At 26.5% G+C, this 23921-nt stretch overlaps 1 protein-coding gene and 1 long non-coding RNA gene across 3 annotated transcripts in view; one reads left to right on the forward strand and one right to left on the reverse strand.

Annotated features, from left to right (window-relative positions):
* The window catches only part of LOC143066885 (uncharacterized), a 104995-nt gene that overhangs the window by 26444 nt on the left and 54630 nt on the right, over positions 1-23921 (forward strand). The window contains exons 1-2 of one of the 2 annotated variants that reach the window (XM_076239693.1): positions 15824-15916; positions 16466-16506. The exons of the other annotated variant lie outside the window; for it this stretch is intronic. The gene's annotated coding sequence lies outside the window, so the exon portion shown is untranslated. Of the gene's footprint in view, positions 1-15823; positions 15917-16465; positions 16507-23921 lie in introns of those variants that run through there. 2 annotated transcript variants of the gene reach the window in all.
* The window catches only part of LOC143066886 (uncharacterized), a 35900-nt gene continuing 19072 nt past the window's right edge, over positions 7094-23921 (reverse strand). Inside the window, exons 3-5 of the long non-coding RNA XR_012975774.1 lie at positions 9024-9185; positions 8269-8379; positions 7094-7246 (exon numbers count right to left, since the gene is read on the reverse strand). This is a non-coding gene — a long non-coding RNA (uncharacterized LOC143066886). The remainder of the gene's footprint in view (positions 7247-8268; positions 8380-9023; positions 9186-23921) is intronic.

Raw genomic sequence — 23921 nt, forward strand, 5'->3', positions numbered from 1 at the left:
GAAAATCCAAGTTGTTTTGAAAAAGTTATTAAAAAAATTAAAGTGTAATGTCTCTATTTCGTCTGAACTGCAAATTCTAGCTTTTTTTTACCTAGATTGAATTAATTTTTGAATTTGACAGCAATACAACAAAAAATAAAATGACCTGGGATTAAGTAACCTTAATATATATGTAAGATAGCTACTTAGTTTGATGAAAATCCAAGTTGTTTTGAAAAAGTTATTAAAAGAATTAAAGTGTACTGTCTCTATTTCGTCCGAACTGCAAATTCTAGCTTTTTTTTTACCTAGATTGAATTAATTCTTGAATTTGACAGCAATACAACAAAAAATAAAATGACCTGGGATTCAGTAACCTTAATATATATGTAAGATAGCTACATAGTTTGATGAAAATCCAAGTTGTTTTGAAAAAGTTATTAAAAAAATTAAAGTGTACTGTCTCTATTTCGTCCAAACTGCAAATTCTAACTTTTTTTACCTAGATTAATTTAATTCTTGAATATGACAGCAATAAAACAAAAAATAAAATGACCTGGGATTCAGTTACTTTAATATATATGTAAGATAGCTACATAGTTTGATGAAAATCCAAGTTGTTTTGAAAAAGTTATTAAAAAAATTAAAGTGTACCATCTCTATTTTGTCCGAACTGTAAATTATAGCTTTTTTTTTACCTAGATTGAATTAATTCTTGAATTTGACAGCAATACAACAAAAAATAAAATGACCTGGGATTCAGTAACCTTAATATATATGTAAGATAGCTGTATAGTTTGATGAAAATCCATGTTGTTTTGAAAAAGTTATTAAAAAAATTAAAGTGTACTATTTCCATTCTCAATTTTATGTCTCTATTTCGTCCGAACTGCAATTTCTAACTTTTTTTACCTAGATTAAATTAATTCTTGAATTTGACAGCAATAGAACAAAAAATAAAATAACCTCAGATTCAGTAAGCTTAATATATTTGTAAGATAGCTATATAGTTTGATGAAAATCTAAGTTGTTTTGAAAAAGTTATTGACAAAATTAAAGTGTACTGTCTCTATTTCCGTCAGAACTGCAAATTTCTAACTTTTTTTTACCTAGATTAATTTAATTCTTGAATTTGACAGCAATACAACAAAAAATAAAATGACCTGGGATTCAGTTACCTTAATATACATTTAAGATAGCTACATAGTTTGATGAATATCCAAGTTGTTTTGAAAAAGTTATTAAAAAAATTAAAGTGTACTGTCTCTATTTCGTCCAAACTGCAAATTTTTTTTTTTTTTCCCTAGATTAAATTAATTCTTGAATTTGACAGCAATACAAATAAAATAAAATTACCTGCGATTCAGTAAGCTTAATATATATGTAAGATAGATACATAGTTTGATGAAAATCCAAGTTGTTTTGAAAAAGTTATTAAAAAAATTTAAGTGTAATGTCTCTATTTTGTCCGAACTGCAAATTCTAACTTTTTTTACCTAGATTAAATTATTTCTTGAATTTGACAGCAATACAACAAAAAATAAAATGACCTGGGATTCAGTAACCTTAATGTATATGTAAGATAGCTACATAGTTTGATGAAAATCCAAGTTGTTTTGAAAAAGTTATTAAAAAAATTAAAGTGTACTGTCTCTATTTCGTCTGAACTGCAAATTCTAACTTTTTTTACCTAGATTAAATTAATTCTTGAATTTCACAGCAATACAACAAAAAATAAAATGACCTGGGATTCAGTAACCTTAATATATATGTAAGATAGCTACATAGTTTGATGAAAATCCAAGTTGTTTTGAAAAAGTAATAAACAAAATTAAAGTGTACTGTCTCTATTTCCGTCGGAACTGCAATTTCTAACTTTTTTTACCTAGATTAATTTAATTCTTGAATATGACAGCAATAAAACAAAAAATAAAATGACCTGGGATTCAGTAAGCTTAATATATATGTAAGATAGCTACATAGTTTGATGAAAATCCAAGTTGTTTTGAAAAAGTAATTACAAAAATTAAAGTGTACTGACTCTATTTCGTCCAAACTGCAAATTCTTGTTTTTTTTTCCTAGATTAAATTAATTCTTGAATTTGACAGCAATACAACAAAAAATAAAATGACCTGGGATTCATTAACCTTAATATATATGTAAGATAGCTACATAGTTTGATGAAAATCCAAGTTGTTTTAAAAAATGTTATTAAAAAAAATAATGTGTACTGTCTCTATTTCGTCCGAACTGCAAATTCTAACTTTTTTTACCTAGATTAATTTAATTCTTGAATTTGACAGCAATAAAACAAAAAATAAAATGACCTGGGATTCAGTAACCTTAATATATATGTAAGATAGCTACATAGTTTGATGAAAATCCAAGTTGTTTTGAAAAAGTTATTAAAAAAATTAAAGTGTACTGTCTCTATTTCGTCCAAACTGCAAATTCTAACTTTTTTTAACTAGATTAAATTAATTCTTGAATTTGACAGCAATAAAACAAAAAATTAAATGACCTGGGATTCAGTAAGCTTAATATATATGTAAGATAGCTACATAGTTTGATGAAAATCCAAGTTGTTTTGAAAAAGTTATTAAAAAAATTAAAGTGTAATGTCTCTATTTCGTCTGAACTGCAAATTCTAGCTTTTTTTTACCTAGATTGAATTAATTTTTGAATTTGACAGCAATACAACAAAAAATAAAATGACCTGGGATTAAGTAACCTTAATATATATGTAAGATAGCTACTTAGTTTGATGAAAATCCAAGTTGTTTTGAAAAAGTTATTAAAAGAATTAAAGTGTACTGTCTCTATTTCGTCCGAACTGCAAATTCTAGCTTTTTTTTTACCTAGATTGAATTAATTCTTGAATTTGACAGCAATACAACAAAAAATAAAATGACCTGGGATTCAGTAACCTTAATATATATGTAAGATAGCTACATAGTTTGATGAAAATCCAAGTTGTTTTGAAAAAGTTATTAAAAAAATTTAAGTGTAATGTCTCTATTTTGTCCGAACTGCAAATTCTAACTTTTTTTACCTAGATTAAATTATTTCTTGAATTTGACAGCAATACAACAAAAAATAAAATGACCTAGGATTCAGTAACCTTAATGTATATGTAAGATAGCTACATAGTTTGATGAAAATCCAAGTTGTTTTGAAAAAGTTATTAAAAAAATTAAAGTGTACTGTCTCTATTTCGTCTGAACTGCAAATTCTCACTTTTTTTACCTAGATTAAATTAATTCTTGAATTTCACAGCAATACAACAAAAAATAAAATGACCTGGGATTCAGTAACCTTAATATATATGTAAGATAGCTACATAGTTTGATGAAAATCCAAGTTGTTTTGAAAAAGTAATAAATAAAATTAAAGTGTACTGTCTCTATTTCCGTCGGAACTGCAATTTCTAACTTTTTTTACCTAGATTAATTTAATTCTTGAATATGACAGCAATAAAACAAAAAATAAAATGACCTGGGATTCAGTAAGCTTAATATATTTGTAAGATAGCTACATAGTTTGATGAAAATCCAAGTTGTTTTGAAAAAGTTATTAAAAAAATTAAAGTGTACTGACTCTATTTCGTCCAAACTGCAAATTCTTGTTTTTTTTTCCTAGATTAAATTAATTCTTGAATTTGACAGCAATACAACAAAAAATAAAATGACCTGGGATTCATTAACCTTAATATATATGTAAGATAGCTACATAGTTTGATGAAAATCCAAGTTGTTTTAAAAAATGTTATTAAAAAAAATAATGTGTACTGTCTCTATTTCGTCCGAACTGCAAATTCTAACTTTTTTTACCTAGATTAATTTAATTCTTGAATTTGACAGCAATAAAACAAAAAATAAAATGACCTGGGATTCAGTAACCTTAATATATATGTAAGATAGCTACATAGTTTGATGAAAATCAGTTGTTTTGAAAAAAGTTATTAAAAAAATTAAAGTGTACTGTCTCTATTTCGTCCAAACTGCAAATTCTAACTTTTTTTACCTAGATTAAATTAATTCTTGAATTTGACAGCAATAAAACAAAAAATTAAATGACCTCGGATTCAGTAAGCTTAATATATTTGTAAGATAGCTATATAGTTTGATGAAAATCCAAGTTGTTTTGAAAAAGATATTAAAAAAATTAAAGTGTACTATTTCCATTCTCAATTTTATGTCTCTATTTCGTCCGAACTGCAATTTCTAACTTTTTTTACCTAGATTAAATTAATTCTTGAATTTGACAGCAATAAAACAAAAAATTAAATGACCTGGGATTCAGTAAGCTTAATATATATGTAAGATAGCTACATAGTTTGATGAAAATCCAAGTTGTTTTGAAAAAGTTATTAAAAAAAATAAAGTGTAATGTCTCTATTTCGTCCGAACTGCAAATTCTAGCTTTTTTTAACCTAGATTGAATTAATTCTTGAATTTGACAGCAATACAACAAAAAATAAAATGACCTGGGATTAAGTAACCTTAATATATATGTAAGATAGCTACTTAGTTTGATGAAAATCCAAGTTGTTTTGAAAAAGTTATTAAAAGAATTAAAGTGTACTGTCTCTATTTCGTCCGAACTGCAAATTCTAGCTTTTTTTTTACCTAGATTGAATTAATTCTTGAATTTGACAGCAATACAACAAAAAATAAAATGACCTGGGATTCAGTAACCTTAATATATATGTAAGATAGCTACATAGTTTGATGAAAATCCAAGTTGTTTTGAAAAAGTTATTAAAAAAATTTAAGTGTAATGTCTCTATTTTGTCCGAACTGCAAATTCTAACTTTTTTTACCTAGATTAAATTATTTCTTGAATTTGACAGCAATACAACAAAAAATAAAATGACCATGGATTCAGTAACCTTAATGTATATGTAAGATAGCTACATAGTTTGATGAAAATCCAAGTTGTTTTGAAAAAGTTATTAAAAAAATTAAAGTGTACTGTCTCTATTTCGTCTGAACTGCAAATTCTAACTTTTTTTACCTAGATTAAATTAATTCTTGAATTTCACAGCAATACAACAAAAAATAAAATGACCTGGGATTCAGTAACCTTAATATACATTTAAGATAGCTATATAGTTTGATGAAAATCCAAGTTGTTTTGAAAAAGATATTAACAAAATTAAAGTGTAATGTCTCTATTTCCGTCGGAACTGCAATTTCTAACTTTTTAACCTATTATGCTTCCTCCCGCTATTTGTTACTTTGATTAAGATTAAAAGCATACATATTAGGTTTACCAGACACTGTGAGAAGGTAATGCAAACCCAGAATTAGTTAAATTCAGTATTTTGAAAGCCTTACTTTATCTCTACGAATAAGGATAAGTAGTCTTGGGGGTATCCGATTTTTTTTTTTTTTATAAAGAATTTTCATGAACGTCTCAAAGGTCAGGGTTTCTGATGGGTTGGGGTCAGGGGGTCAGGTTATGGTTTTTGGTACTTTTCAAGTCGGAAAGTGAGGTCGTACACCTCAGTGTTACTCATAAGTTTTAGTTCTCTAGATCATATTTTTTTCTGTTTTTAAGAACAGTTAATTTTAAGAAAATATCTCTGTGCAAATGAATTTAACACATGATTGAATAGTGAAGTCACTTTTTAAACACTGTACTTTTGGGGAAATGTCACGTATGTGTGGAATTGACAAATGGCACTTCAGTTGTCAAATATTCGCTCAAGTTCACTTCTTCTTACCCTGACCCTGACTTAGTTCAGGAGTTTCCTCATGTATAATTATATATAAATTCACTCTTCAGAGATGCTTTCAATGCCAATTATAGGTATTTTAATTAAGAAAATAATTATATACTGATTTCTTCTGTTTGCATTTAGTTTAAGCCAATGTTATATGCAATAGGATATGTACGGCATTTAATCATTATAAAAATATGTAAAATTACTACACAAGAAACAACACAGAGAGACAAAGAATACCATGAACTAGATTTTGAGGTGTTTTTTTATGATCTATTTTTCTGGAAACAGATGAGTTGTTCATGGAGAAATAAGAACAAAACAGTAATGGATCTTTTATTTGTGGTGTGATATTCACAATAAAATATACATGTATGTATGCAGTTAACAAATACAACAAAAGTAAACACTAAAACATACACTCTCATACAGTTAGCACTAAAAACCTTGCATTTCATTTCACAACAAACACTCATGCCTTATAAATAACACACACAAACTACTACACACTCACATAGCACAATATGTAGACTCAAAAAGCAAGCACTGAAAAAATAATATTTACATTTTTACATCGAACATTCTAACAACTATACACTGACAAAAACAAAGATTGTAATTTTTTCAAAGAGAATGTTTCATAAGGAAGTTACTTTTAAATGTAATGACATTATTGAAATTAAAAATTGATATGTTTATCTTGGTCTGCTATGTAATTATAACGGAAACTTCTCTTAAGCTCGAAAAAAAATGGTAGACTGTATTTGATGCATTGGTGGTTATTTTGACCTACTCTTTGGAAATATGGGGGTTTGAAAATAAAAATAATACTGAAAAAAAATATATCTGCAGTTAAAGTATATTTACATTTTTACATCAAACATTCTAACAAGTATACACTAACAAAAACAAAAGATTGAAATATTTTCAAAGAGAAAGTTTAATAAGAATGTTACTTTTAAATGTAAAGAAATTAAAGGTTCATATTTTAATCTCTGTTTGCTATGTAATTATAACGGAAAATTCTCTTAAGCTCGAAAAAAAGCTGGTAGACTGTATTTGATGCATTGGTGGTTACTATTTTGACCTACTCTTTGGAAATATGGGGGTTTGAAAATAAAAATAATACTGAAAAAAATATATCTACAGTTTTGTAAGGGCATTTTGGGGGTGTGATCGTCTACGCCAAATATTAAGGTGTATGGGGAACTTTGAAGATTTCCACTTGAACTACAAATCAAGTTAAAATTGGAATATTTTTGGCAAAAGATAGCAACAAATTATATACACAACTATCGGTTAAAACTGTATAAACATAAAGGTTAAGATTCAAAAAAACGAAATGGCTCCAATTCCAGTAAATCGAGATTATTGTCAATGACCATCATGTCTTCGAAGTCTATAACTTGAAGAACAGCTGGAGTTGGTGCTGGTGACAGTGCTACTGGTGGCAGTGCTGGTGACAGTGCTGGTGACAGTGCTGGTGACACTGCTGGTGACACTGCTGGTGACACTGCTGGAGTTGAAGGTGGTCCAGCCTGTATAAATATGAAAATGAAATATAAGTTGTTATCTTAAAAAATTTTGTATTGGTAATCAATTAATATATGAGCCAGTCCATGCGAAAAGGTACAAAAAGTCCTTTTGGTAAACTTTACAGGAAACGTTATCAAAGTTTGTTATTGTTTTTCTGAAAAAAGATTTTATTTGAAATTTTTTTTACATTAATGTAAACATTCATAAGATTGTCAATTCTATCCCGAATTTGTCAACCAAAACAGAAAAAGACGTAGAAATATCTGAATTTTTGGTATTTGAGCAAGTGTAAAATCATTTGTTCCCCGGACTAATGCTATACCGACCAGAAACTTAAAAATTTATGACACTACAGAGACAAAAGTCAATAATTTCTGTCAGTTCTACAGGTTTAAAAAAAGTAAGACAACATAAAAACATGAGGGAAATTACAAAAACTATGACATCTTGTGTTTTAGAAATTTGAAATTCAAGTTAAGTTAAGTTATTTAATAAAATATAAATCAACCTCAGTTGCACGGGGATTCGAACTGTTGCTCCGTTTGATTGCATTGGTATCCGCATCGTAAGCGAGAGCCTTATCCCCACTGCTACAGGGGTTAACATTATCAATTGGCAAATCAAGCAATTTCAACTGTACTTTGAAAATGATTGCAATATATGAAATAATTCACTAAAAATCTTGATAAAACTATGTACCTTTTCGTATGGACTGGCTCATATCTATTAGAATCTTACAAAAACAAATGTTCAACAACACGCCAGTACATACGATTTTGAAATGTTTAAAAAGTAAAAACACAAAAATACTGAACTCTGAGAAAAATTCAAAAAGGAAAGTCCCAAATCAAATGGCAAAATCAAAAGTTCAAACACATCAAACGAAAGGATAACAACTGTCATATTCCTGACTTAGTACAGGCATTTTCTGTAAAAGTAGTGCCATATTCTGTGTTACCTAAAGTAACCAGTTTTTGTTGGCTACTATATTGAACTGTATGTCATTGAGTGTACATATTATTACCTGATGGTACCTGGCAAGATGAATTTGTAAGTCTTCATTTCTACGGTAAACTGATTTGCATGTAGCACAAGGAAACTTGCCTACACCTTGGTATGTCTTTTGACTGTCTTTCTATAAAAAAAAAACAATGGTGATGTCTACAGATCCCTACTTATTAACTTATGACTTATAGTATATCACATATTTTCGTTTCTGTACAATAAGGTAAAATCCTTAATAAGATATAAGTGTACTATTCTATGAACTGTTACATCTTTCAATAGTTAAGTATACATAAAGACAATAGTAAAAACAGAACTTGAATACCATTTAACTAAACATATGATGTATATTGTCCCTTTGAAACATGTAACATACATATGTTATCAGAGTTCTTTGATTTTTTAGTCCACAATAACTAATGTATATTATTTTCTGTAATAACCCTATAGACTTATATCCCTGACTGGTCACTGATGAGTCTTATGCGGTGGAAACGCGCATCTGGCGAATAAATTATAATCCTGGTACTTTTGATAACTATTGAACTTGAATAAACAGTTGATAAAGATAGGTGAAGATATCCCAGATGCAATCAGAACAATATCTCTCATTAACATTGTCGATAATAAAACCAGAAATCTCATTCTGCATTTGTATGAAACAATTATATGATGTAATTCCATTTCACTGTTACATTTGTATGAAACAAATTACAATTATATAAAATCGACTCATGTTTGATACTGCTTAAAGATTTTGTACCATATAATTACCTGATGAACAGTTTTCTCATGTTTCCGTAGAGCATCTTTTGATTTGAAGAATTTTGGGCATATTCCACAACTTATTTTGCTTTCTGTGTGGAAATATAACTTGTGTCTCCGAAGACCAGATCTGGATTTTAATACTTTTGCACAAATATCACAATTATAAGTCTGAAATATTAAAACAAAGCATTTAAAATATATATGATCACATTTTAGGGGACATTTATATATATAATATTTATATTAATTACGATAAAAAGTGACAATACTTTTTTTTTATTTTATTAATATTCATGAAATTGTTTCATATTTGGTTATTTTTTTTCACAGAAATGATTTTTAAAAATATTGGTAATAAACAGCTGAGCCATGAGCGCATGATACGCCTGTCGTCTTATGTGGAAATTATATGCAATAATCATCAATAGTTTCTGAGAAAGTTTTAAGCAATAACCATATATAGTTTTTGAGACACAGAGGGAAACCCCTCACCCTGTTTTTTTTTTTATAAAAAACTAAATATCACAAAAATAAAATTTTGAATCAAAACAAAAAGTATACAGATCTTTAGATTAATATAACCATGGAAGAAATATTTAAAAGAAATAACATCGACTTATTAGCATGCATAAATGGCCTGCAGAGCCCTGTACTAAAGTCATATGATTTTGATATTGATCTCAATAAAAGGTGACACTACTTCTTGTATTTTATTAATATTCTTGTACTGGTTTCTTATTCAGTTATTTCAAAACATGTTGTCTAAAATTGTTATGCTTAATTCTGTTAGAATGTTATACCACAGCATTATTATTCTGTTATTTTTGCCACTAAGGATGAAAAGTTTTACAAAAAAAGAAAGTTCTAGTAGTCTTAATTTACTCATATTCATGCTAAAGGCATTAAATAGTGACAGAATTTCTTTCGTTTCTATATAATCTTAAACTGGTCTGATAATTGATTACTTTTTAAACTTCAAATTGGTTTGTTAGACATTAATTAGAAGAAATTTAAGTTAAGAAATTTTTAAAAAATGTTGTCGCATAAAATAAAGATGCTTATATTTTCTATTTTATTAGAAAATAATACAAAGACATCAAAATTCTGTTCTTTTACCCAATACAGAGAAATAAATTTACTAAAACTGATAGATTTAGAAGAGTCAGGTGAGTAATATTAATATTGATCTCAATAAAAAGTGACACTACTTCTTGTATTTTATTAATATTCTTGTACTGGTTTCATATTCAGATATTTTAAAACATGCTGTCTCAAATTGTAATGTTCAATTCTGTTAGAATATTATACAACAGCATTATCATTCTGTTATTGAAGCACTAAGGAAGAAAATTAAAAAAAATGAAAGTTCTAGTAATCTAAAGTTACTTCTATTTATGCTAAAATCATTAAATAGTGACAAAATTTCTTTTGTTTCTATATATTCTTGAACTGGTCTAATAATTGATTACTTTTTAAACTTCAGATTTGTTTGTTAGACATTAATCGAAGAAATTTAAGTTAAGAAATAAAAAATTGATGTCGCATAAAATAAAGATGCTATTATTTTCTATTAAATTAGACAATTATACAACAACATTTAAATACTGTTCTTTTTACCAATATGGAGGAATGTTTTCACTAAATTGATAGCCTCAAAAGGAGTGAGGTGAGTAATATTGATATTGATCTCAATAAAAAGTGACACTACTTCTTGTATTTTATTAATATTCTTGTACTGGTTTCATATTCAGATATTTTAAAACATGCTGTCTCAAATTGTAATGTTCAATTCTGTTAGAATATTATACAACAGCATTATCATTCTGTTATTGAAGCACTAAGGAAGAAAATTTAAAAAAAATGAAAGTTCTAGTAATCTAAAGTTACTTCTATTTATGCTAAAATCATTAAATAGTGACAACATTTCTTTTGTTTCTATATATTCTTGAACTGGTCTAATAATTGATTACTTTTTAAACTTCAGATTGGTTTGTTAGACCGAAGAAATTTAAGTAAAGAAATAAAAAATTGATGTCGCATAAAATAAAGATGCTATTATTTTCTATTAAATTAGAAAATTATACAACAACATTTAAATACTGTTCTTTTTACCAATATGGAGGAATGTTTTCACTAAATTGATAGCCTCAAAAGAGTGAGGTGAGTAATATTGATATTGATCTCAATAAAAAGTGACACTACTTCTTGTATTCTATTAATATTCTTGTACTGGTGTCATATTCAGTTATCTCTAAACATGTTGTCTAAAATTGTTATGCTAAATTCTGTTAGAATATCATACAACGGCATTATCATTCTGTTATTTTTGGCACTTAAAGGATGAACAATTTTACAAAAAATTAAAGTTCTAGTAGTCTAAAGTTACTTATTTTTCTGCTAAAAGCATCAAATAGTGACACAATTTCTTTTGTTTCTATATATTCTTGAACTGGTCTAATAATTGATTACTTTTTAAACTTCAAATTGGTTTGTTAGACATTAATGAGAAGAAATTTAAGTTAAGAAATTTTAAAAAATGTTGTTGCATAAAATAAAGATGCTAATATTTTCAATATTATTAGAAAATAATACAACGACATTAAAACTCTGTTCTTTTAGCCAATACAGAGACATAAATTTACTAAAATTAATAGCTTTAGAAGAGTCAGGTGAGTAATATTTATATTGATCTCAATAAAAAGTGACACTACTTCTATAATTCTTTTAATATTCTTGTACTGGTTTTATATTGAGTTATTTCAAAACATGTTGTCTAAAATTGTTATTCTTAATTCTGTAAGAATATTATACAATGGCATTATCATTCTGTTATTTTTGGCACTAAGGATGAATTTTTTTTACAAGCAATTGAAGTTCTAGTAGTCTAAAGTTACTTATATTTATGATAAAAGCATCAAATAGTGACAAAATGTCTTTTGTTTCTATATATTCTTGAACTGTTCTGATAATTGATTACTTTTTAAACTTCAAATTGGTTTGTTAGACATTAATGAGAAGAAATTTAAGTTAAGAAATTTTAAAAAATGTTGTTGCATAAAATAAAGATGCTAATATTTTCAATATTATTAGAAAATAATACAACGACATTAAAACTCTGTTCTTTTAGCCAATACAGAGACATAAATTTACTAAAATTAATAGCTTTAGAAGAGTCAGGTGAGTAATATTTATATTGATCTCAATAAAAACTGACACTACTTTTATAATTCTTTTAATATTCTTGTACTGGTTTTATATTGAGTTATTTCAAAACATGTTGTCTAAAATTGTTATTCTTAATTCTGTAAGAATATTATACAATGGCATTAGCATTCTGTTATTTTTGGCACTAAGGATGAATTTTTTTTACAAGCAATTGAAGTTCTAGTAGTCTAAAGTTACTGATATTTCTGCTAAAAGCATCAAATAGTGACAAAATTTCTTTTGTTTCTATATATTCTTGAACTGTTCTGATAATTGATTACTTTTCAAACTACAGATTGGTTTGTTACATGGTCTTATCTGGGCCTTTTATATCTTGACTATGCAGGATGGGCTTTGCTCATTGTTGAAGGCTGTACGGTGACTAATAGTTGTTAATGGTAGTGTCATTTTGGTCTCTTGCAGACAGTTGTCTCATTGGCAATCATACCACATCTTTTTGATATATATGGTTACACATTAATGAAAAGAAATTCAAACAAATGATGTTGCATAAATTAAAAAAGCTAATATTTTCTATTTTATTAAAAAATCATATAAAGACATTTAAATTCTGTTCTTTTTGGCCAATACGGATGAATAATTTTATTAAACTGATAGCTTTAAAAGAGTCAGGTGAGTAATATCTATATCGATCTAAATAAAAAGTGAACTATTTCTTTTCTTTTATTATTCTTGTATTTGTTTCATATTTCAACATTTCAAAAAATGTTGTCTCATTATATCAAATTGTAATATTTAATTCTGTTATAATATTATACAATAGTTATCAAAAGTACCAGGATTACAATTTTATACGCCAGACGCGCGCGTTTCATCTGCATAAGACTCATCAGTGACGCTCATATCAAAATAATATACAACACATTATCATTCTGTTGTTTTTGGTACTAAGGATGATTGGTTTATTAGACATTAATAAGAAGAAATTTAAGTTAAGAAATTAAAACAAAATGATGTTGCATAAAACAAAGATGCTTATTTTTTCTATTCTATTAGAAAATTGTACAACGACATTAAAATTTTGTTCTTTTTGCCAAGACAAAAGAATAATTATTCTAAATTGTTAGCTTTAGAAGAGTGAGGTGAGTGATATTTATATCAATCTCAATTAAAAATGACACTACCTATTTTATTTTATTAATATGCTTGTACTGGTTTCATATTTTATGTATTTACTTATTTCAAAATATGCTGTTTCAAATTGTGATGTTTAATTATGTTAGAATTTTATACAATTGCATTACCATTGTGTCATTTTTGGCACTAAAGATAAAAAGTTTAACAAAAAATGAAAGTTTTAGTAGTTTTTACTTATATTTATGCTAAAGCATTAAAGAGTGATAAAATTTCTTTTGTTTCTATATAATCTTAAACTGGTTTTATACAAATGTATTATGTTAGAATGTTATACAACAGCATTATCATTCTGTTATTTTTGGCACTAAGGATGAAAAGTTTTACAAAAAATGAAAGTTTTAGTAGTCTTAATTTACTTATATTTATGCTAAAGGCATTAAAGAGCGATAAATAGTGATAAATTTCTTTTGTTTCTATATAATCTTAAACTTGTCTGATAATTGATTACTTTTTTTAAAATGACACAAATATTAACAACTATAGGTCACTGTATGGCCTTCAACAATGAGCAAAGCCCATACCGCATAGTCAGCTATGAAAGGCCCCGATAAGAGAATGTTAAACAATTCAAACCAGAAAACTAACAGCCTTATTTAAGTAAAAAAAATGATCAAAAACAAATATGTAACACATAAACAAACGACAACCACTGAATTACAGGCTCCTAAGGGACGACATCAAAAGATCGATGTAGGATAAAAAACTTAAATCAAATAGTTTGGGGGTGGGAGGGTCAACATTGATGCAAGTTTTGTTAATCTGAAATCGATTTTACATATATCCCTATTGGTCAATCAATTTTTTCCAAATTAAGTTAAGAGGGGGGTGTGGGGGTCAGTGAAAAAACTATGTGAATTAAGTTTTTTATCCTTCATTGAACTTTTGATGTCGTCCCTAACTTGGGACAGGCACATAAATAAATAATGTGGTGGGGTAAAACATGTTACTGGAATCCAAACTCTCCCCAAACATCATTATCATTCTGTTATTGAAGCACTAAGGAAGAAAATTAAAAAAAATGAAAGTTCTAGTAATCTAAAATTACTTCTATTTATACTAAAATCATTTAATAGTGACAAAATTTCTTTTGATTCTATATATTCTTGAACTGGTCTAATAATTGATTACTTTTTAAACTTCAGATTGGTTTGTTTGACATAAATGGAAGACATTGAAGTTAATAAATTAAAAATATTATTTTGCATAAAATAAAGATGCTATTATTTTCTATTTAATTAGAAAATTATACAACAACATTTAAATTCTGTTCTTTTTACCAATATGTAGGAATGATTTTAATAAATTGATAACCTCAGAAGAGTGAGGGGAGTAAAATTGATATTGATCTCAATAAAAAATGACACTACTTCTTGTATTTTATTTATATTCTTGTACTGGTTTCATATTTAGTTATTTCAAAACATGTTGTCTCATTATAGAAAATTGTAATGATTCATTCTGTTAGAATATTATACAACAGCATTATCGTTCTGTTATTTTTGGTACTAAGGATGAAAAGTTTTACAAAAAATGAAAGTTTTAGTAGTTTTAACTTACTTATATTTATGCTAAAGGCATTAAAGGGTGATAAAATTTCTTTTGTTTCTACATAATCTTAAACTGGTTTTATTACAAATGTATTATGTTAGAATATTATACAACAGCATTATCATTCTGTTATTTTTGGCACTAAGGATGAAAAGTTTTACAAAAAATGAAAGTTTTAGTAGTCTTAATTTACTTATATTTATGCTAAAGGCATTAAAGAGCGATAAATAGTGATAAATTTATTTTGTTTCTATGTAATCTTAAACTGGTCTGATAATTGATTACTTTTTTTAAACTTCAACTTGGTTTGTTAGACATTAATGAGTAAAAATTTAAATTAAGAAATTTAGAAAATGTTGCTGCATAAAATAAAGATCTATTTTATTAGAAAATTATACAACGACATTAAAATTCTGTTCTTTGTGGAAATACAGAGGAATGAATTTACTAAATTGATTGCTTTAGAAGAGTCAGGTGTGTAATATTTATAACAATCTCAATAGAATGTGACACTACTTTTATTTTTTTAATTAATATTCTTGCACTGATTTCATGTTTCATGCATTTACTTATTTCAAAACATGCTGTTTCAAATTGTAATGTTTAATTATGTTAGAATATTATACCATGGCATTACCATTGTGTCATTTTTGGCACTAAGGATGAAAAGTTTTACAAAAAAAGAAAGTTCTTGTAGTCTTAATTTTCTTATATTTATGCAAAAGGCATTAAATAGTGACAAAATTTCTATTATTTCTATATAATCTTAAACTGGTCTGATAATTGATTACTTTTTAACTTCAAATTGGTTTGTTAGAAATTAATGAGAAGAAATTTAAGTTAAGAAATTGAAAAAAATGTTGTCGCATAAAATAAAAAGCTTATATTTTCTATTTTTTTAGAAAATAATACAACGACATTAAAATTCTGTTCTTTTACCCAATACAGAGAAATAAATTTACTGAAATTGACAGCTTTAGAAGAGTCAGGTGAGTAATATTAATATTGATCTTAATAAAAATAAACTCATCATAGATACCAGGACTAAAATTTGTATATCCGCCAGACGCGTGTTTCGTCTACAAAAGACTCATCAGTGACGCTCGAATAAAAAGTGACACTACTTCTTGTATTTTATTAATATTCTTGTACTGGTTTCATATTTAGTTATTGCAAAACATGTTGTCTCTTTATAGAAAATTGTAATGTTTAATTCTGTTAGAATACTATACAACGGCATTATCGTTCTGTTATTTTTGGTACTAAGGATGAAAAGTTTTACAAAAAATGAAAGTTTTAGTAGTCTTAACTTACTTATATTTATGCTAAAGGCGTTAAAGAGTGATAAAATTTCTTTTGTTTCTATATAATCTTAAACTGGTCTGATAATTGATTACTTTTTATCTTCAAATTGGTTTGTTAGAAATTAATGAGCAGAAAGTTAAGTTAAGTGTCGCATAAAATAAAAAGCTCATATTTTCTATTTTATTAGAAAATAATACAATGACATTAAAATTCTGTTCTTTAACCCAATACAGAGAAATAAATTTACTAAAATTGACAGCTTTAGAAGAGTCAGGTGAGTAATATAAATATTGATCTCAATAAAAAGTGACACTACTTCTTGTATTTTATTAATATTCTTGTACTGGTTTCATATTTAGTTATTGCAAAACATGTTGTCTAAAATTGTTATGCTTAATTCTGTTAGAATATTATACAACAGCATTATCATTCTGTTATTTTTGGTACTAAGGATGAAAAGTTTTACAAAAAATGAAAGTTTTAGTAGTCTTAATTTACTTATATTTATGCTAAAGGCATTAAAGAGCGATAAATAGTGATACATTTCTTTTGTTTCTATATAATCTTAAACTTGTCTGATAATTGATTACTTTTTTTTAAATGACACAAATATTAACAACTATAGGTCACTGTATGGCCTTCAACAATGAGCAAAGCCCATACCGCATAGTCAGCTATAAAAGGCCCCGATAAGAGAATGTTAAACAATTCAAACCAGAAAATTAACAGCCTTATTTAAGTAAAAAAAAATGATCGAAAACAAATATGTAACACATAAACAGACGACAACCACTGAATTACAGGCTCCTAACTTGGGACAGGCACATATATAAATAATGTGGTTGGGCAAAACATGTTAGTGGGATCCAAACTCTCCCCAAACATCATTATCATTCTGTTATTGAAGCACTAAGGGAGAAAATTTAAAAAAATGAAAGTTCTAGTAATCTAAAATTACTTCTAGTTATACTAAAATCATGTAATAGTGACAAAATTTCTTTTGATTCTATATATTCTTGAACTGGTCTAATAATTGATTACTTTTTAAACTTCAGATTGGTTTGTTTGACATAAATGGAAGAAATTTAAGTTAAGAAATTAAAAATATTATGTCGCATAAAATAAAGATGCTATTATTTTCTATTTAATTAGAAAATTACACAACAACATTTAAATTCTGTTCTTTTTACCAATATGTAGGAATGATTTTAATAAATTGATAACCTCAGAAGAGTGAGGGGAGTAAAATTGATATTGATCTCAATAAAAAATGACACTACTTCTTGTATTTTATTAATATTCTTGTACTGGTTTCATATTTAGTTATTTCAAAACATGTTGTCTCTTTATAGAAAATTGTAATGATTAATTCTGTTAGAATATTATACAACGGCATTATCATTCTGTTATTTTTGGTTCTAAGGATGAAAAGTTTTACAAAAAATGAAAGTTTTAGTAGTTTTAACTTACTTATATTTATGCTAAAGGCATTAAAGGGTGATAAAATTTCTTTTGTTTCTATATAATCTTAAACTGGTTTTATTACAAATGTATTATGCTAGAATATTATACAACAGCATTATCATTCTGTTATTTTTGGCACTAAGGATGAAAAGTTTTACAAAAAATGAAAGTTTTAGTAGTCTTAATTTACTTATATTTATGCTAAAGGCATTAAAAAGCGATAAATAGTGATAAATTTCTTTTGTTTCTATGTAATCTTAAACTGGTCTGATAATTGATTACTTTTTTTAAACTTCAACTTGGTTTGTTAGACATTAATGAGTAAAAATTTAAATTAAGAAATTTAGAAAATGTTGCTGCATAAAATAAAGATCTATTTTATTAGAAAATTATACAACGACATTAAAATTCTGTTCTTTGTGGAAATACAGAAGAATGAATTTACTAAATTGATGGCTTTAGAAGAGTCAGGTGTGTAATATAAATTTATAACAATCTCAATAGAATGTGACACTACTTTTTTATTTTTTATTTTCTTAGCTTTGTACTGGCTGCATATTTAATTATTTTTTCTTTCATAGAATGAATATTTGAACATATGTTGAACAATGGTAAATAAATTTAATTGCAAAATTGCAAAATTTATTTTAACAGGCAATAAGTTAGTCAGATAAATGAAGGATTTTTAGTTCTTAATATCAAAACATGTTGTTTCATTTAAAGAAAAATAGAAATATTTGTATGTTGTTATTTTTTAAATATCATAAAACAGCATTTAAAATTCTATTCCTTGTGTCCTTAAGGATGAATAGTTTTACAAAAATTGAGAGTTCTAACAGTCTTACATTACAAATATTAATGCTGATAGCCTTAAAAAATGACAATATATATTTTTCTATATGTAATCTTGAACTGGTCTCTTCACTTATGTTAGAATATGATAAAACAGCATCTAAATTATGTTCTTTTTGTGCGTAAGGCTGAAAAGTTTTTTTGCACAGCAATAAACTACTGTTGCCCTAATTTTAAACATCAAGAGATGCTTAAGTTTACGGTTACTAGTATTTATGTTGACAGTGCAATAAAGTGAAAATATATTTTTTTTCATTTACATTTTTATACTGGCCAGATTTGAGTACTGGCCCGAGAACACAATTGTTTTGTAGTGCATTTCTTTTAGACAAAAAATTCAAATTAAAAAAATCGCACCTGCTCTTTCTCAAAAATATTTTTACAATGTAGTGTACTACCAGTGAGACAAATAATATCAAAATTATAGAAACTTCTACTTGCTTTAACTCAAAATAAAGACAATTCTGTGTTAAGGGGGTGAAAAATTCAGTTTGACAGCTTCAAACGTGATAAATTTGACCTTTTAGAACTGGACCCATTCACTACTTAACATAAAGTTTCAGCACCCAAATTTTTTTGACATGTAATTTCATTCCCCTACTTAAATATTTCAAGCATTTAATATAAATAAATAAATTGGAAAAGTGTCTTAAATAAAACATGCAAGTTATACACTGTTTACACTAGGGACTATATTCGTAGACAACAAAAACCAAAGGACGATAACTATGTCCTTGGACCTACTGTGTATACTTCAGTTTTAATTTATAACATATACAATGAAGATTTTAAGTTTCATGCAAAAAAATAAGAAGTTGTCTTAAAAAAAAATATCAATATTTTTTTTTTTTTATAAGAATCTGAGATATTCCTTTATGTTTAGAATAAAGCGATTGATGTGAGGGCAAAGCTCTGAGACACCGGTATAAGTCTACCGATTGCTTGAAAGCAATCGTATCCCAAAAATTAAAAAAATTTTATTCTGCAAATAAATTTGTGATAAATTTAAAGATATAGGTGGTACTTTAAAAAATTGAAATTTTCGGGGTTGATTTTGTATTTCCTTGGTATATTTTAACAATATTTTGTAACTCTTGATTTGTAGGTTTACTTACTATTTTAATAGCTTACTATCATAATCTCTATTTTGTTCGAACTGCAAATTCTAGCTTTTTTGACCTAGAGTCATTTAATTTTAAAATTTTACAGCAATACAACAAAAAACTAAATGACATGGGATTCAGTAAGCTTAATATATATCTAAGATACCTACATAGTTTGATGAAAATCCAAGTTGATTTGAAAAAGTTATTAAAAAAATTAAAGTGTACTATCTCTATTTTGTCCGAATTGTAAATCCTAGCTTTTTTATACCAAGATAACTTTAAATTCTTAAATTTTTCAGCAATACAACAAATAACTAATTGACATGGGATTCAGTAAGCTTAATATATATGTAAGATAGCTGCATAGTTTGATGAACATCCAAGTTGATTTGAAAAAGTAATTAAAAAAATTAAAGTGTACTATCTCTATTTTGTTCGAACTGCAAATTCTAGCTTTTTTGACCTAGAGTAATTTAATTTTTTAATTTTTCAGCAATACAACAAAAAACTAAATGACATGGGATTCAGTAAGCTTAATATATATCTAAGATACCTACATAGTTTGATGAAAATCCAAGTTGATTTGAAAAAGTTATTAAAAAAATTAAAGTGTACTATCTCTATTTTGTCCGAATTGTAAATCCTAGCTTTTTTATACCAAGATAACTTTAAATTCTTAAATTTTTCAGCAATACAACAAAAAACTAAATGACATGGGATTCAGTAAGCTTAATATATATCTAAGATACCTACATAGTTTGATGAAAATTCAAGTTGATTTGAAAAAGTAATTAAAAAAATGAAAGTGTACTATCTCTATTTTGTCCGAATTGCAAATCCTAGCTTTTTTATACCAAGATAAAATCAATTCTTAAATTTTACAGCAATACAACAAATAACTAATTGACATGGGATTCAGTAAGCTTAATATATATGTAAGATAGCTGCATACTTTGAAGAACATCCAAGTTGATTTGAAAAAGTTATTAAAAAAATTAAAGTGTACTATCTCTTTTGTTCGAACTGCAAATTCTAGCTTTTTTGACCTAGATTAATTTATTTTTTAAATTTTACAGCAATACAACAAAAAACTCAATGACATGGGATTCAGTAAGCTTAATATATATCTAAGATACCTACATAGTTTGATGAAAATCCAAGTTGATTTGAAAAAGTTATTAAAAAAATTAAAGTGTAATATCTCTATTTTGTCCGAATTGCAAATTCTAGCTTTTTTTACCTAGATTAATTTAATTTTTAAATTTTACATTTTCAGCAATACAACAAAAAACTAAATGACATGGGATTCCGTAAGCTTTATATATATCTAAGATACCTACATAGTTTGATGAAAATCCAAGTTGATTTGAAAAAGTTATTAAGTTAGGGTTAGGGTTAGGGTAACTATCTCTATTTTGTCCGAATTGCAAATCCTAGCTTTTTTATACCAAGATAACTTTAATTCTTAAATTTTACAGCAATACAACAAATAACTAATTGACATGGGATTCAGTAAGCTTAATATATATGTAAGATAGCTGCATACTTTGAAGAACATCCAAGTTGATTTGAAAAAGTTATTAAAAAAAATAAAGTGTACTATGTCCATTTTGTTCGAACTGCAAATTCTAGCTTTTTTGACCTAGAGTAATTTAATTTTAAAATTTTACAGCAATACAACAAAAAACTAAATGACATGGGATTCAGTAAGCTTAATATATATCTAAGATACCTACATAGTTTGATGAAAATCCAAGTTGATTTGAAAAAGTTATTAAAAAAATTAAAGTGTACTATCTCTATTTTGTCCGAATTGCAAATCCTAGCTTTTTTATACCAAGATAACTTTAAATTCTTAAATTTTTCAGCAATACAACAAATAACGAATTGACATGGGATTCAGTAAGCTTAATATATATGTAAGATAGCCGCATAGTTTGAAGAACATTCAAGTTGATTTGAAAAAGTTATTAAAAAAATTAAAGTGTACTATCTCTATTTTGTTCGAACTGCAAATTCTAGCTTTTTTGACCTAGAGTAATTTAATTTTTTAAATTTTACAGCAATACAACAAAAAACTAAATGACATTGGATTCATTAAGCTTAATATATATCTAAGATACCTACATAGTTTGATGAAAATCCAAGTTGATTTGAAAAAGTTATTAAAAAAATTAAAGTGTAATATCTCTATTTTGTCCGAATTGCAAATTCTACCTTTTTTATACCAAGATAACTTTAATTCTTAAATTTTACAGCAATACAACAAATAACAAATTGACATGGGATTCAGTAAGCTTAATATATATGTAAGATAGCTGCATAGTTTGATGAACATCCAAGTTGATTTGAAAAAGTTATTAAAAAAATTAAAGTGTACTATCTCTATTTTGTTCGAACTGCAAATTCTAGCTTTTTTGACCTAGATTAATTTAATTTTTAAATTTTACAGCAATACAACAAAAAACTCAATGACATGGGATTCAGTAAGCTTAATATATATCTAAGATACCTACATAGTTTGATGAAAATCCAAGTTGATTTGAAAAAGTTATTAAAAAATTTAAAGTGTACTATCTCTATTTTGTCCGAATTGCAAATCCTAGCTTTTTTATACCAAGATAACTTAATTCTTTAATTTTACAGCAATACAACAAATAACTAATTGACATGGGATTCAGTAAGCTTAATATATATTTAAGATACCTACATAGTTTGATGAAAATCCAAGTTGATTTGAAAAAGTTATTAAAAAAATTAAAGTGTACTATGTCCATTTTGTTCGAAATGCAAATTCTAGCTTTTTTGACCTAGATTAATTTAATTTTAAAATTTTTCAGCAATACAACAAAAAACTAAATGACATGGGATTCCGTAAGCTTTATATATATCTAAGATACCTACATAGTTTGATGAAAATCCAAGTTGATTTGAAAAAGTTATTAAGTTAGGGTTAGGGTTAGGGTAACTATCTCTATTTTGTCCAAATTGCAAATCCTAGCTTTTTTATACCAAGATAACTTTAATTCTTAAATTTTACAGCAATACAACAAATAACTAATTGACATGGGATTCAGTAAGCTTAATATATATGTAAGCTAGCTGCATACTTAGAAGAACATCCAAGTTGATTTGAAAAAGTTATTAAAAAAATTAAAGTGTACTATCTCTATTTAGTTCGAACTGCAAATTCTAGCTTTTTTGACCTAGATTAATTTATTTTTTAAATTTTACAGCAATACAACAAAAAACTCAATGACATGGGATTCAGTAAGCTTAATATATATTTAAGATACCTACATAGTTTGATGAAAATCCAAGTTGATTTGAAAAAGTTATTAAAAAAATTAAAGTGTACTATGTCCATTTTGTTCGAAATGCAAATTCTAGCTTTTTTGACCTAGATTAATTTAATTTTAAAATTTTTCAGCAATACAACAAAAAACTAAATGACATGGGATTCCGTAAGCTTTATATATATCTAAGATACCTACATAGTTTGATGAAAATCCAAGTTGATTTGAAAAAGTTATTAAGTTAGGGTTAGGGTTAGGGTAACTATCTCTATTTTGTCCGAATTGCAAATCCTAGCTTTTTTATACCATGATAACTTTAATTCTTAAATTTTACAGCAATACAACAAATAACTAATTGACATGGGATTCAGTAAGCTTAATATATATGTAAGCTAGCTGCATACTTAGAAGAACATCCAAGTTGATTTGAAAAAGTTATTAAAAAAATTAAAGTGTACTATCTCTATTTAGTTCGAACTGCAAATTCTAGCTTTTTTGACCTAGATTAATTTATTTTTTAAATTTTACAGCAATACAACAAAAAACTCAATGACATGGGATTCAGTAAGCTTAATATATATCTAAGATACCTACATAGTTTGATGAAAATCCAAGTTGATTTGAAAAAGTTATTAAAAAAATTAAAGTGTAATATCTCTATTTTGTCCGAATTGCAAATTCTAGCTTTTTTGACCTAGATTAATCTAATTTTTAAATTTTTCATTTTCAGCAATACAACAAAAAACTAAATGACATTGGATTCATTAAGCTTAATATATATCTAAGATACCTACATAGTTTGATGAAAATCCAAGTTGATTTGAAAAAGTTATTAAACAAATTAAAGTGTACTATCTCTATTTTGTCCGAATTGCAAATCCTAGCTTTTGTATACCAAGATAACTTTAAATTCTTAAATTTTTCAGCAATACAACAAATAACGAATTGACATGGGATTCAGTAAGCTTAAT

The sequence above is a fragment of the Mytilus galloprovincialis genome, chromosome 3 (assembly GCF_965363235.1).
Source record: "Mytilus galloprovincialis chromosome 3, xbMytGall1.hap1.1, whole genome shotgun sequence".
NCBI classification, from domain to species: Eukaryota; Metazoa; Mollusca; class Bivalvia; order Mytilida; family Mytilidae; genus Mytilus; species Mytilus galloprovincialis.